This window comes from Peromyscus californicus, unplaced genomic scaffold, assembly GCF_007827085.1.
Source record: "Peromyscus californicus insignis strain IS unplaced genomic scaffold, ASM782708v3 Scaffold_4__1_contigs__length_199733344, whole genome shotgun sequence".
Classification (NCBI taxonomy): domain Eukaryota; kingdom Metazoa; phylum Chordata; class Mammalia; order Rodentia; family Cricetidae; genus Peromyscus; species Peromyscus californicus.
Window position 1 is genome coordinate 94,650,351 of NW_026294562.1, and position 12,517 is coordinate 94,662,867.

The 12,517-nt window shown below is 44.3% G+C and overlaps 1 pseudogene; it reads left to right on the forward strand.

The window, feature by feature from the left end:
• The first annotated feature begins 9,045 nt into the window (after positions 1 to 9,045).
• On the forward strand, positions 9,046 to 9,378 carry LOC128095058 (60S ribosomal protein L35a-like; annotated as a pseudogene).
• The last annotated feature ends 3,139 nt before the right edge of the window (positions 9,379 to 12,517 follow it).

The following is a 12,517-nucleotide window of genomic DNA, read 5'->3' on the forward strand; positions in this document are numbered from 1 at the left end:
GGTTTGTCCACAAATTAAGACAAAAGGAATCACCAGGCCTAGGAGTCAACTTCCGGATCTCAGATGGATAGTCCTTCCGGTCTAGCCCAACTTCTACCCCTGCCTGAGGACAGCCCTAGAGTTTATTATGTATCAGTATTAGTTACTTTTCTCATTGCTGTGACCAAATACCTGACTAAAGTCACTTAAAGGGAAAAGGGCAGATTTTGGCTCAGGGTTTTAGAAGAGATACAGTCTGTTATGGTCGGAAAGCTTGAGGATGGGAACATGAGAATGCAGGACACACTGTGCCCTCAGTCAGAAAGTAGGCAGAGATGGTTACTGTCTTCTTTTTCTTCAGCCTGAGCCCCAGCCTGTGGTCCCACATTCAGAGTGAGTCCTCCCATCCCCAGAGGTATGTCACCTAGGTGATTCTAAGTCTAGTCAAATTGACAATGGCATTCATTAACCGACAGAGAGGTGATATTCCTAGCTGTGGTGAAGGCATGCAACAGGGCAGGGCATGGGCTCCAACACCTTGAGCATGGGCTCAGCTGAACCACCTGACTTTAAATTGACCAGAATTAGAAACAAAAGCCTCCTTGTCGGTGAACAAAGGCCTGCTTGGTCCTCAGCATCTTCTGGGATGTGTGACCCCTGGGGTTCTTATAAAGTTGAAAGGAAGGGAAGACAGCCCCAGTAGGTGGACACTGTCCAGTCTTTTGTCAACTTTGGTGAATCTGGTTTGTGTTAGGCAAATAAGAAACCCCAAGTGACACAGAGCAGTGTGTACATGCTTTATTATGCCTAAGGGACACAGCAGCCCTAAAGCACTTGGGATTAGGTGTGGCCCACGTCCTTGGAATGTTCCTGGAATGTTCCTTGCAGTTGAATTTTAAGCAGCATCTCGATGTATGTTCCATGGTGGAATTTCAAGGAGTATGGAGTAGAATCAGGACCTGTGGGCTCGAGATATGGCCAGCCCAGTGTTTTCTAGAGATTTGGAGACCACACAGCGGAGGCAGGCCTTGGTCCTGAACCAGATGCATTGAAAGAACTTGGTCCCACACTGTTTGACATCCTTCCTCCTCAATAATCCCCTCTCCTTCCCTCCTCTCCCACTTCCCTCCCCTCTTATTCTGGTGCTCTCATAGCTGGTTCCTTTCTACATGCCAAGGCTCAGGACACCTCATCTCTAGCCATAGGGGCGACATATCTGTGTTCCTATGGCTCCCAAGCCTTTTCTGACAAAACACTGAACACACTAGATTGCGGTGACTTTTTCTGCCTGTCTTCTCGGGCCCATGAGGGCAGAACTGTGGTTTCCTTGAGCAGTAACTGGTGTAGCTGAATCTTCTGAGTGGAAGAAGGATGGATGTATGGAAGGATGGATCTCTGAAGGATCTCCAAACAATCTCCTGCTCCTTCCTCCCGGGGCCTCAAGAAGATCAGTGTAGAGGATTGGTGGTGTTACAGTTTGGATCTTCAGTGTCTCCAAAGGCCATGTGTTAAAGTTGGTCACCAGCCCAGGGCACCATTGGGAAGAATTAGAACCTTTAAAAGGTGGAGCCTAGTGGGAGGAAGTTAGTTCATTAAAGGTGTGAAGTATTATTTGCTCTGCCCATGAACTTGGGCTATACTGCCCAAAGGAGGCGGTGCTTCTTGCCATCATATGTGACCTCTTTAAAGGAAAGGGAGAGGGGTCACGAGGTCCCTGCTCCCTGGTTCCTGGTTCCTGGTGTGAGCCAGGATGACTTCAGCTGTTTACTTGGTTCTGTATTCGTGACTGTATTTCCTCAATTTATATCCTAATAAATTCCCTAATACTCCTTAAGCAGATGCCTGTGGATTTCTCACTTTAAAGGTGTGCCCTTGAAGGGAAGATTTTCTCTATTCTCTCTCTCTCTCTCTCTCTCTCTCTCTCTCTCTCTCTCTCTCTCTCTCTCTGTGTGTGTGTGTGTGAATGTGTGTGTGTGTGTGTGTGTGTGTGTGTGTGTGTGTGTGTGTGTGTGTTTGTCTTTCTCCTGGACACCATGAGGTGAGAAGCTTTGATCCACTACACAATCCCATAATGGTGTTCTGCTTCGTCATAGGCCCCAACCAACAGAACCGACCGACCACGGGCTGAAAATGAAGATCGAGGTGAAGCTTTAACTTGCCTTGTCCTGGGTGTTGTCACAGCAAAGGGAAGCTGGCGAGCACGGACCAGGTAGAGCCAAGGCCTCAGTACTCCCTTGGGTCCCCCTTCTGTCACTTTAGGCACATTGAAGCCGGAGGTGGGGGTGGGGGGTGGGGGGTGGGGGGTGGGGGGTGTACTAAGTTCCCAGGATCCCCCGGGCCTAGGCTGGCTGCCCTCATGGAGTCAGGAAACTAGGAGGAAGCTCAGAACTGCTTGTAGGTCTGGGCAATTCTAGAGGAGAGTCCTGACCTTGGAAAGTGAAGATATCTCAGATACAGTTCTGATCAACCCCAGAAGGGTTAGTTTCCCTCTCTGAGCTTGGATTTTCTTCTTTAAACAATAGGGATCTAACAGCGGTTCAGGCTTTCTTCCTGAACAATGTTATAGCTAAGAAAGTAAGCTAAGGCAACATGGGACTGGTGAGTGAGCACTGTGTGTGTATATACCTATATATGTATATGTGCTTGTCTTTATGTATGCATGTGTATGCCTGCATGTGTGTCTATACATGTGTGCATATGTGTATATGTAAATATACGTATGTGCATGTGTGTATGCTTATATATGTGCAAGGGTATACAAGTATGTGTGTATGTGCATAGGCATATAATATACATATGTATATATGTATACATGTTATGTATATGTTTATATGTGCATGGTGTGTCTCTGTGGATGTGTGTACATGGGCATATATGTTATATATGTATATGTGTGCATATATGTATTTGAATGTGTGTGTGCATGCATATGTATGGGTATGTTTGTGTATCTGCATACTCGTGTGTGTGAATATATGTGTGTGTACATATTGTGTGTATGCATACGTGTATTTGTACATGAGCATATATATGTGTGTAACTGTATACGTGTGTGTGTGTGTGTGTGTGTATTCATCTCTGAGTGTGAGAAAGGAAGCAAATATCTAGGAGCCTAGGCAAGGGGATGATTTACCCAGCTGTCAGGTCAGGTGTGTCCTCAGCAGGGACTGCTGAGGTCCCTCTGCAGGATGGGCCCGAGGCCCCGCTCTGTCTTCCAGAGTCTGACTTGGGGGAGGGACCATAAGAGGATTGCTGTGGCCGTCCATTTGAATTTCATAACCCTCATCTCAGCTCAGGGATATGAGTCTTTCTTTTTCTTCAAAAAACCTAATGCATTCTGCTTTAAAATTGTTTTGAAGTAATAAAGCGATTTTCACAGGCATCAGGCGAGTCTCTGCATAGATTTCATTGGTGCCAAAAGCCAGAGAGTGGGATTCCCCTCCCCTAATGGCACCTTTGAAGTGAGACAAAGCAGAATTCTGCAACAATTCTTTCAGGGGACCTGCAGAGGTCTGGGGAGAGAACCTCCAAGCCCTCCTCATGGCTCAGAGTCTTGTTTTGACTAGATCTAGCCCACAGCTTCACAAATCTCCTTCCAATCCACTGGGTATCTGTAGCTTCAGATGCTAATGGTGACCAGAGTCACTGCTCACCCCAAGTTGGAGACCAAACTGGTTGAGGCCTACACCCCTGCCAGGTCCAGAGAACAGAAGAAAAGACCGCAAGCAGCTCCCAAGAGAACTACTTTCCTGTCCCCTTTAGAATCTTCCCAGAAGCACTGAAAATGTATCTTCAATGATGTGGAACATGTTGGAGTCCACTCTGGCCTCCTCTTTCAGTCAGGCTGGATGGGTGGGGGCGGCAGCACACACTTTTGCACAACCACCCATATATTGTCTATATGCCCTACATATCACACCACATATATGCGTGGGTGTCACATAGCACCCCGAATGCACATGTAGACATGCAGGCTGCACACACAGCCTAACGGCTGTATGCCCACATGGTCTCACAAAGGTAAATAAATCTCTTACAATATACTTGCCTTGCAGACCCCAGAGAAAGCAACACGATGCAGCCAGTGGTGGGTGAAGAGGAGAGCATGGGAGGTTAGGGGGGATGATAGGCCTTATTTCATGAGCTGAGGCACACAGCTCTGAGGTGGCCTCTGCTGGCACCTCACCTGTGGGACATGGGCCACATGTCACTGTGGGCAAAGCTTAGGCCTTTGAAGCAGTGAGGCTCTGCTGCAGTTTCCATGCTGAATGTCCCAGCAAAGCTGTGTACTAGAGGTCTGATCCCCAGATGGTGCTAGTGGGAAGCAGTGGGATGACAGGGAGGCAGGGCCTTGTGGGGGTATTTAGGTCCTTGGAGGCGTGCCCCAAAGGGTTGTGAGCCCTCTCCTTTTCCTCTCTTTTGTTTCTCAGCCACACAGGGACTAGTTTTGATCTCTGATATGTTCTCACCGGAGGTGCTGCCTCATCACCAACCCACCTGTCAATCATGGACTGGAATCTTGAAAACTGTGAGCCAAAGTAAACCTTTTCTCTTCATAAGCTGATGAGCTTAGGTGTTTTGTCACAATAATGAAAAGCTGACTAACCTAAGCTCCCTCCCCGGAGATGTCCTGAGAGTGTCTTCTGTGTCTTGGGTCACTTCTCAAGCCTTAGGGACAGCTATGTAGCATAGAAAGAACTGGGCCTGGGTGTTATGTCTACAACCATCGTTTTAGGCTATATGCCCTAGAAAATTACTTAATTTCTCTGGGCATCAGTTTCCCCATCTGTAAGATGGGGAGTGACATGCCTGTCTAATTCCTAGGATGGTGAGAATCAAGGAGAGTGACAATTGTTCCAAGCTGCAAAGCCCTACACAATTCGAGGGTTTATTGCTGTGTCCTCTGCCTCCAAAGCTGGCCTTCCTGGAGGACACAATGCAGTGCTTTCAAACATGGAGCAAAGTCCCCAAAGTCTGCCCTCCCCCTCTCTAGTATTTCTGCCGTGGGTTGTCAAAAATGGTAATCTTCTCTCAGGCCTGAAATTATGAGCCTGCTTTATTGGTCAAAGGCCATAATAATTTGAGCTCTTATTTTATAAACTCATTTCTGCACAGTGATATCCTGATAGGAGCAGGAATAATAAATCACAAACATGTCCCCCAAGATTGCATTGTAAATGTCAAACTAGACAGGAAATTGTAATTAAAGAAAGGAAATTGCTACAAAGAAGCACTTGATTTTAAAATGAGCCAAGCATAGAATTTTCTAAGCATTTAATTATAGTCCAATTTCAACTGACTTGGCTTTTGCAGTCATATTTCTTATTATAACTCTTCCACATAATAACCAAACCTCCCTGCTCACATAGGTCCGGCCTTGTCAGAGGGTAGGGACACCACATAAGTACAGGGATTAGGGACTTTATAGGGATGATAATCATAGTAGAGTCTAGGGTGATGGACACACGGTGCCAGGTTTTAAATCAACCACGGCCTGACTTCCAGCATGTGGGGGACACCTTATACCTCTGTGGAAGCAGATTTATCTTGACCTCAGCTCAGGGAGAGATTTGCCCAGGTCTTTGCTTCTGTCAGAAGGGGCCAACTTAGGCTTCCTGCTCTGCTCCTCAACTAGGTGACATCTCCTGAAAGGATCCAGCTGATCCTCAGCTGCAAGCTACACCAACCCTGCAGGAGCATTCTCTGGGCACAGTGCAAGCTCTGCACCTGGCACCCAGCTGTCAGGAAGTTAGTTTTCCCATGATGCTTGGTGTCCAGCAGCTCTGTAGGAAGGAGGCAGTGGTCAAGTATACCCAACATGGTGCCAAATGGGCTAAGTTCAGGTCCTGCCTCACCACTGGTCGTAAGTGGGTCACTGAATAACCTCACGAGCCTCCATTTGTTAATGCAAGCAGTGGGGAAACTGATAGTCCTTATCTCACAATAAGCGTGCACCTAGTGCCTGGCTAACATTCATAAATGGATGTTGTTACCATTGTTATAATAGCCTTCCTAAAGAGGAAGATGGCAGAACTTATAGACTCTTGATAGATGTGGGTGGCCCAGTGAGATGAGGTTAGACCAGTTGGAGATGCCAGAGGTCTAGAGATGAGAGATGATGGCCAGGCATACTTTGTTACTACCCTACATGACAAAGAGTGGTTAAACTTCACCAAGAAGTCTTTGCTGGCCCAGGAATGTGGCTCAAGGTACTCTGTCCACCAGGCAGCCTTGTCTTTCTTTCAAACATACAAGGACCAGAAACTGGGTTAGCTGGCTATGGGCAGTGAGGTAGGTAAACTCTGTCACCAGTGGGGAAGAGCTGAGTAATAAGTCTGATACTGTCTTCATGGAGTCACCTGGATACAGCCTCAGCCCTGTCTAAATCTGTTAATTTTGAACTGCATAATTACTGCATAATTCTACTAATGCTGACCACAACTAAATGTCCTTTCTTCCAACTGGGCAGTGTACAACCTCCACAAGTGGAGGTGGTGAACAGATCTAAACTGATGGGGTGGGGGAGTCAAGCTGGTGAGGGGTGCAGAACCATTTGAAGATGAGGACTTAAAGAGCTGAAGGTCCCAGCGGGGGAGGTAGAAACTAAAAGAGCAAAGGTCCCTGCAAAGATGTGTCTGGATCCTCTCTCTGTAGACCTCTGCTGTAGGGAGCTTGTCTCTTATGTCTGTGTCCCCTGAAGAACAAACAGATACTCATTCATTCATTCATTCATTCATTCAGAAAGTACTGACTGTGACAACCATGTACCAGGCAGTACAATCACTTCAGAGAACAGAGCAGACAGATACCCTGACCTTCCTGAAGTTTCCATCTCACCAGGAAGGGAAAAGTAAATACTACAAATAAATGTGTGCAGGAAAACAAAGTGGGTACCTACATACAATTAAACAAGCCAACTGAATAATATGTCAGATGTAAGTGCAGCCAAAGGAGGGAGGAGAAAAGAAGCCATGGTCAGGAATCTCAGTTCTAAAGAGAGTGGTCAGGGACCTTGTGATAGCCAATCTTGATCATCAGCCTGGCACACCCAGGAAGAAGAAACCTCAGTTGAAGAACTTTTCCCAATAGACTGGCCCTTGGGTGAGTCTGTGGGGCATTCTCTTGATTTCTAATTGATGTATGAGGGTCCAGCCCACTGTGGGTGGTGCAATCCCTAGGTAGGTGGTCCTAGGCTGTATAAGAAAGACAGCTGAGCAAGCCAGTAAGCAGCACTCCTCCACAGTTCTGCTTCAGTTCCTGCCTCCAGGTTCCTGCCTTGAGCTCCTGGCCTGGCTTGCCTTCATGATGGACTGTAATCTGTAAGATGAAATAAACCCTTTCCTCCCCAAGTTGCTTTTGGTCATGGTGTTTATCACAGCCACAGAAAGCAAACTAGAACCAAACTCCCGAGGAACACAGTATTTGGGATAAGACATAAAAGGGTAGAAGAGTACATCAAGCAGACTTTCTGGATAAGAGCATCTGGGCAGAAGGAAGAGCGTGTACAAAGGTCTTGAGGTCAGCCCCATTTGAAGAACAAATCATGAAGCCACTGTGGAGTGAGGCAGGGCATGCAGTAGGAAGCAGGCAGAGTGATAATGGGGATATGGTTGTGTAGGTCTTGGTTGCAAAGGCTCAAATACAGTCTGACTACATGGCTGAGGAAAAACTGAATGGGACCAAGTTGGCAGTGAGCTGCTGTGGGATGGTCTGTATGTCAAATGCTCTAATTGGTTAATTAATAAAACACTGATTGGCCAGTGGCCAGGCAGGAAGTATGGGTGGGACTAACAGAGAGGAAAATTGAGAGAACAGGAAGGTGGGAAGAGATACTGCCAGCTGCCGCCATGACAAGCAGCATGTGAAGACACTGGTAAGTCACGTGCCATGTGGCAAGGTATAGATTTATAGAAATGGATTAATTTGAGATGTAAGAACTAGATAGCTAGAAGCCTGAGCCATTAGGCCAAACCGTTTAAATAATATAAGTGTCTGTGTGTTTATTTTATAAGTGGGCTGTCGGACTGCCGGGGTTTGGCGGGACCGGAGAGAAAACTCTCCAGCTACAGTGAGCTGGTTTGAATCCTGGATCAGTCACCTAGTAGCTGTGTGACTTCAGAAACTTAGCTACTCTTGGCCTCAGAGACAAGATATACTCTAGAGGCTGAAAAGAACACCAGCTTCCAAAGATTTGTAACAAGGGTTAAAATAGTGAACACAATCCCAGGTGGTAGGTGCTGTGTGAGCATTTGCCATCACTATTCTAGAAGAGAGGGAGACAGGTCAGTCTCTGGTCACATGTTCTTCCAGGCCAGTTTAGGGATAGGGTAGAGGAGCAAGAGAGAAGTCCATGCAGTGTTCAGGGCAGAGATGAAAGTGGCCTGGATTGACAGATAGAAGGAGAGATGGGATAGAGAACTGGGAGGATGTGAGTGGAGTGTGTGAGGTGAGTTTGGCAATAGTCAGGTATGGAAGTCAAGGGACAGGCAGAGAAATTAGTTTGGGCAGCTCCCCCTCATCTACATGATTCTGAAGTGTCTTTCTCAGCACTGTTCCTACAAAGGTCTCAGCACACCACTCCACCCTAATGTGTTTTGGGGTGGGGAGGGGGGGTAGGCATTCTTTGCCCAGCTCAGAGTGTCCTCTGATAGGATGCTGGAAGGCTCTGGTTCCCAGATGCCATCTAGAAACCAAGTCCCTTCCCACTCCTGATCTCTTGTGAGCCATTTCTCACTAGCCCACTGTAGTCCTTTGCTCTACTGTTATGAGATATTTGTACACTGGGTGAAGATATATTGCTGTGATTGGTTTAATAAAGAGTTGAACTACCAATAGCTAGGCAGGAAGTAGAGGTGGGACTTCCAGGCAAAGAGAGAGGAAGTAGGAGGAGAAATCTAGGTGCTTGAGAGAGATGCAAGGAGACAGAGGAAGCAGGATAGGGAGTATGTGACAGAACATAGATTAATAGAAATGGGTTAATTTAAGCTATAAGAGGTAGTTAGGGCTCTTTCCGCCATCTTGGTGCCAGTGAAGGCCTGCTGGGAACAGGACTTCTAAAAGGCAAATATGTCTGGAAGGCTTTGGTGCAAGGCCATTTTTGCTGGCTAAAAGCGAGGTCTCCGGAACCAGAGAGAGCACACAGCTCTTCTTAAAATTGAAGGTGCTTATGCTCGAGATGAAACTGAGTTCTACTTGGGCAAGAGATGTGCTTATGTGTATAAAGCAGAAAACAACACAGTGATACCTGGAGGCAAACCAAGCAAAACCAGAGTGATCTGGGGAAAAGTAACCCGGGCCCATGGAAACAGTGTCATGGTTCATGCCAAATTCCGAAGCAACCTTCCTGCAAAGGCCATTGGACACAGAATCCATGTGATACTGTACCCTTCCTGGATTTAAACTAATGAAAGTATATAAATAAAAGTGGTTTTGTGAAAAAAAATATAGTTAGGAACAAGCCTAAGCTATAGGCTGAGCTTTCATAATTAATAAGAAGTCTTCCTGTTGTTATTTGGGTCTGGTGGCAGAAAACATAGTCTGTCTACATAAGGCACCCAACATGGGGCCACATATATCCACATAAGGCCTAAAAAAGCCAAAAACCAAAAAGTTCTGAACAAGTGGCCTCCTAGCAACCATGGTCTCTCCTTCATCTCTCAGGTAGGCTTGACTACAGAGGCATGACTCTTTTAAAAGGCCCTGATGTTCAGCTGAGCACTTGAGCAGCTGGTACTGCATACAAATGCCTGCCTCAGGTGGACACAGCATTCCCAGAGCTGGGTCAGATAAATGAGGCTCCAGAGCTGATACCCACAGGCTAGGCTCTCATGGGACTGAGGGGGACAGGGACAGCTGCCAGTGTGCCATGTGCTAAGTGGAGCCACATGACAGTAGCCAAGCAGTTTTAGATTTGGCTCACATGATCAGAGGAGGCTGTAGACATGCAGAAAGTCAGATCAAACTGAGAAAACCTCTGAACAGATATAATATGCTTAAAAATGTGCTTAGTGGGTATAGACAGTCATAGAAAAAAATAGTTTAAAAACAATAAGGTCTTTAAAGAAAGAGTAAAGTAATATAAAAAGAATAAGCCACATAAGGATGGGAAATACACAGGGTATCTGGATCCTATATGGTGCTTTGCTTTGAATTTTTTGAATGCTGATGAGAAAATGGCAGCTGCTGAGAGAGACATTGTATTATGGAAGGGACTGCTAAATTAAACCAGCCTAGATACTTTAGAAATGTTTTGGCTTCTAAATGGAAGTCAAGAAATGAGTTGCATTGAGGGAGAGGTTATGCCTTTGTTTCCACAGGAAACAAAAAGCTATGGTTCTCTTCAAAATTAATCAAGATTAGATTTTATTTGGGGAGACCTCCTGAAAATCTTGGCTACAGACATAAAAAAAGAAACCAAGAAAGACTACAAGATGGGTGGCGTGTATGCTGATCCCTCAACATAGGAACATCTCTGAGACTGGATGAGACATGGTAACTTTTGTTGGCTACAGAGTCCTCATGAGTTATTATTACATGCCATCCTTTCATATGGATGGATAGAGATTTATATTACATTTTTGTTATGCAGTTCAAATGGACTTATAAAATTGACAAATGCCTATTACCTGCTCATAGAATAAAAAATGATCTTTAGCTGACTTGTACACACTTCACATCCCATACTTGTGTTAATATAGATATATATGTTATCTTTAAAAGTTTATATGTTTTCAGAAAAAAAAGGACCAGACACCAATGAAGACAAGTAGCCCAGGTGATCTAGCATCTTAGAATGCCTCTGTTGCAGTTTCCTCAACATTCTGCATTCAAAACAGCTTCAAAGCTGCTAGCTGAGATGGTCCAACCTCACAGACTATCTAGCCAAAACTTCATATAAGCTCTACACTTTCCCATCACACAAAGGCAGACTAAACAAAAAAATAATACAGCTAGTTTCCCCAGGACTTGACCATGATCTCAATTTTCTCAGGGTCCCCTAAAGATGCCATCGGCCCTAGACAACAGGAAGCAGTCTAGAGAACATGACATCTATATTCCCAAGAAGTATGGTGGGTGTTTTTTTGGTCATTCGGTGTGTTATGGATGTTTGTCATCATTAAGGGGGGTTGATTATAAGTTGTTATCGGTAATGGTCAGAATGAAGGCTAAACAAAGGAGATTAGATTCAGGGATCTTTCTGAAGGGAAAAAGGGGAGGGGATATAGTATAAAAATGATAAGATAAAAGGGTAAATTATTGAATATACTTTTAAACTAAAAAAACAACTATTAGTCTTAAATATTTTACACTGGTATAGATTTTTATATATTGGTATAAATTTAAGGTTATTTTTGTTGTACTGTATCTATGTTTCTATTCTTGTTTAAGGTATTATACCTATGCAGTTCATTTAACAATGTAATGTAAATTTCTAATCCTTAAAGGCTATTATTATAAACTATTTAAGATAATTAAGAAATAGAGGTTAGTAGTGAGTCATCTCCAATAGTCAAATTTATAGTCATGTTAGGTTTGTTTTTAAGGTCAAACAGAGATATATTTTAAATAGATAGATGGTTTCCAAACACTTCAAAGACCTACAGAATATGGCATGTTAACATTAAAATTTTTTAATAACAAGGCTTTGCATGACAATGAGACATTTCTGCTCCTGGCAGCATCAATTTTCTTCAAAAAAAGGATGATGGACATTGAAGAACCTCCATATAGAATTTGCTTTCATTGTTGCAAAGCTAGCCATTTGGACAAGAAACTGCCCTTGTCTTGACTGTTGACAGTATGCTGTCCAAATGGACAAGCAGGACACAAAAGAAGGTGACTGCCAAACTTTGCCAAGACAAGGAAGGACAGTTCTTCAAAATTCCTGCTTTACAAAAAAGTCTGTCAGATATTCTAGGCCTGTAGGCCAAAGATGGATGCGCCAATGTTGCCGAGGAACATTGGGTGACTGTCCAGGCAGCCAGCTGTCTCTGTCATTTCTACAATTTTAGAAGTTGTTTGCTCTGCAGTTCCTGTTTACTCATGTAATATTATATCCTTCTTGGGTCTTTGATGGGGTTAAACACTAGATAGCTATAGGGTTTTTTGTTGTTGTTGTTTGTTTTGTTTGGTTTGGTTTGTTTGTTTGTTTGTTTTTTGGTTTTTCAAGACAGGGTTTCTTTATGTAGCTTTGGTGCCTTTCCTGGAACTCACTCTGTAGCCCAGGCTAGCCTCGAACTCACAGAGATCCACCTGCTTCTGCCTCCCGAGTGCTGGGATTAAAGGCATGTGCCACTACTGCCCAGCCTGATAGCTATAGTTTTACAGTTTGTTACCAAATTCAAAGAAGAAACTTACATAAGAGATGTAAAGTTTATAAGGTTGAAAAATATAAAAGCTTAAGTTGTTTATCTAAGAAGATGTTTTAAGGTCTAAAAAGATATTTTTAGGATGGTAATATAAATTATGATAGAAAATGGTTTAGGTATAAAACTTTGGACTCCTTATGATAAAATAGATAATAGAGTAATTTCTCCAA